Below are 3897 nucleotides of genomic sequence, written 5' to 3'. Positions count from 1 at the left end.
GGGGGGGGGCATTTTATAATTGGTCTGTGGATGTGAACTGAATTTAACAGCTGTGTCTGCTGCTGAATATACTGCTTCATTATAAAGAACACAGCACACTGTAAAAAGGCTCTGGAGGGGTTTCTCGCAGTACAAATAAATTTGATAAATTTGGGGTTTCCTAAAATTCCTGTAGAGGAAAGACATGTTTTAAAGGTGCCATGATCTGAATATCACATATGTATGCAGCTTATGCTGAACAGTAAGTGAAATCTGTGCCGTCCTGTAAACTTCCTAACAACAAAAAGATCCCCTGATACAAAAATGCAATTATTCTTATTCTGTATGAAACAGCTGTTTTTTATGTGTTTGTTTTGTTTCAGTGCAGGGACAAACGGGACCCGTAAAGCTACGTTAATATGCAGCCGTGATGAGACCTTATGTAAATCTCGTCTTAAATTGATCTCAGCGTGCTGTACTTGCTTTTCAGTTCACATGTATGTTTTGTGGAGGGGCTGCTGCTCATGGAGATGCAGGCACATCAAACCAAAACAGGGCTGTAAAACTCTGGGGCTGCGCTATTTAAGCACAAGGCCACCAGACACTGAGGGTTTGTTAATTATTTACTTTTTGGTCAGTCAAAAATCAATCAGTCGACTCAATTTAAACAGGGTCCACAACATTTGTTTGATAAATTATAATGTTAAGTCTGAGTGATGTAAAGGCAAATTTGCATTGCTGATAAGATTTCATTGCCTCTCTGAGCTAGTTTGATGATCTTTTTAAGTATACCAACAAACTAAAGCTCTTTGACATCATTATGAACTTAATTCGTATCTGTTACACCCCAAAAACAGGGGCATTGCTAGCATTTTAGTTAGTTTAGTTTAGTTTTCTGTGGAGTGTGTCTAAGAGGACCAAGTGAAAATCAGTGAGTCCACAGTAAGTCATAACATTGGATCAGAAATAAAGGTTGGAAAACACTTGGGACAAATATTTCAGGCTCATGTGCAAACCTGTGCCTTCATATAGATGGTATTACCTAAAAGGTGGGACTGCACAAGATCTCCTTTCTGCATTAAAAACTGTTTAGAAAAGCAAAACTCATAATCCTAGTTAAGTAACAGTATGAAAAGTTTAGCAACATATATACTCAGTATTCAGTAGTAAAAATGGCTTTTTCGTCATGAGTGCAAAAATACACTACTGTGCAAAAGTCTTGAGCCAACGCTGGTTGTTTTCAAGGAGTCAGACTTTCTTGTAATGTTAAGGCCTTGAACCACTTTGAGGCTTTTGTTGAACATTGGCTGTCTTTTTTTTTTTAAATTTACTTTCAGTCCAGTCAATGTACCTGACCATATTTTTTTAATTTCACAAAATTAGGTTTTTATTTGTTTTCTCACTTTCTTACAAAAACATATAATTTGTTCCAATTCATTTAGCTTAAGTTACAAAAATGAAAAGAATAACACAGTTTGACGGGCATAAATAGTATTTTTGGACCAACAAGGTGATGCACTAAGAGCTAAAAACTTGCTGTAGATTACAGTACCATGACATACTGTGAGCCCTCAAAAAAAAGTTGGACAAATGGAGGGCAAAGGAAGAAATGACAACTTAAAAAAAACTAATTAAGACAAACAGTATCTAAAAGTCATGTCCTTAAAAAATAGAAAAAGTCCAGTAAAGACCTGACACAGAACCTGAGAGATGCTTCTGGTCCTTCAGCTGACCTGTCAATTTATCAGATATGTTCTCAGTATAAGTGTGGCTATTAATAAAGAAGAAAAATAAGGAGATGATGGAAATATGAACACAAAAAAATCCCATCAGTTTTTGCTCTGGCATGTAGTACCGTCCACAAAGTGTCATCTTCTAATCATCTTAATTTTTCAGTGAGCAAATGATCCCAAACACACTGCCAATACAGCAAAAGCATGCATGGGTAGAAAAACACACAATGTAACACTATCAGTCATGGATTGGCCTCCCCAGACCCCAGATCATTAAAGCAGTTTGGGATCATCTTGACAGAAAACACAACAAAAGGCAGAAACATCAAAAGAAGAGCTTTGAATGTCCTTCAAGAAGCCTGGAGAAATATTCCTGAAGACTATTTAAAGAAATGACATGAAAGCTGAGTAAGAGATTTGAGACTGTGTTGGACAATAAAGGTGGTCATACCAAATATTGACTTTCAAGCTTGCTGGAATTGTAAGAGCTTTGTTTTTGACTTATATCTCCAGTTATGTTTCTACACATTTCAACTAATAAACTATTTCGAATTTTCCTAGCAAATATTTAAAAAATTAAGGAAGACTAAAGAATTCTGCACAGCACTGTCCATCCATCCATCCATCCATCCATCCATCCATCCATCATCCACTTTCTTCTTCTTATCTGGGGCCAGGTAACAATGGCACCAGCCTAAGCAGAGAAACCCAGACCTCTTTCTCCTCAACCAGTTCGTCCACATCTGGGGGAACACCAAGGCATTTCAAAGGCACAATACTATGCATTATATTATTAGGTTATAATTAACAATTCATTAATGGGTATATTACTTTAATTGTTTTACATACTGGAGGATTGTGTAAATAACACACATGTAATAATATAGCATAATATATTTCTATAGCTTTAAAAATCAGCAAAATAATAATGAATCTCTTCAGTCTCCTCAGCCTATGTAGAGAGAGGGCTGTATTTGATTTCATGTGTTCAGATTTGTGTGATGTGGGTGAAAGGAATTGAGCTACACCAGATGTGAAGTCCTTGAAGGCAGCTAAATAGATATAAAACTCCAGTGGGATATTTGGTTTAAATACATCCAATTATTTATTTAGCTTGTACGAGAATGAAAGGGAATGAAAGAATGAAAAACAATAGTATAAAGAAAATGACATTAGCCCAAAAGGTGAGCCCTGGGGCGCACCATGCCAGAAAGAAGGTGTCATTAATTGCAAGTGAAAACGTTATATATGACAGTTAAAATGAGATGTTCAGGGCAACGATACCAAACAAAAAGAAGCTCTCGCACTCTCGCTCTCGTGCCCAGAGGGAGAAATGCTCATGATTAATATGTCATGGATTACTCATACCAGTGGGGGGAGCTGTTCCATGTGTCTGAGTGAAAGACTGTCTGGATGATACAGCAGTGTTGGGATGCCGTCGGTTTCCAAAGAGGGCACCCTTCCTTTTTTGTTCCTCCCTAAAGCATAGTCACAAGCTGAAGGAGAATACAGCACTTGTTTTTGATTTCATAATTCTGCTCCATTTACTGCAAACAAGCAGTCACTTTTTATGCAGGGAAGAGCCTTCCTCAAAAAGGAAAGCGGTGTAAATGTCAGACTTTTCGCCTTGATATAATACTCTTTTAATTCCCCATCTTTTTTTTAAAGCAAGGACGTGCACTTTCCCCGCTTCCTTGTCCTCTAACAATGCATACAGTCACAGAGTTTATTTTAAGCAACTTGATTTAGGGCTTTAATCCTATCTTCTGATTCCCGGCCACAAAGTGACATCATCTGTCCGTATCAGGTTACAGATGTTGGGCTCTGAGAGTGCTTGGATTTTAGCAGACGTTATTCCAAACAGGAAAAAATGTTACAGAGACAGCTTCAATAGGCATGGATATAACACTGCTACTTGCTCTCTGCAACCTGAAAGTACAGGATTAGGAAAGAGGTAAAAATATCAAAATATCACCTATGATTTGGAAAATGTATGGCTAACAAATTCACAACTGTGATGTCAATTATAATTAGGGTGTTCTTCTTCCCACTGTCGCCAAAGTGCTTGCTCATGGGAGGTCATATGACTGTTTTGATTTGATTGTAGGGTCTACCTTACAATATTAAGCGGACTGCTGTTGTGATTTGACGCTTTATAAATAATTGAATTGATTGAATAGATTAA

The sequence above is a fragment of the Haplochromis burtoni genome, unplaced genomic scaffold (assembly GCF_018398535.1).
Source record: "Haplochromis burtoni strain Fernald_Lab_line unplaced genomic scaffold, NCSU_Asbu1 Contig_343, whole genome shotgun sequence".
Classification (NCBI taxonomy): domain Eukaryota; kingdom Metazoa; phylum Chordata; class Actinopteri; order Cichliformes; family Cichlidae; genus Haplochromis; species Haplochromis burtoni.
This window is presented reverse-complemented; position numbering follows the sequence as displayed.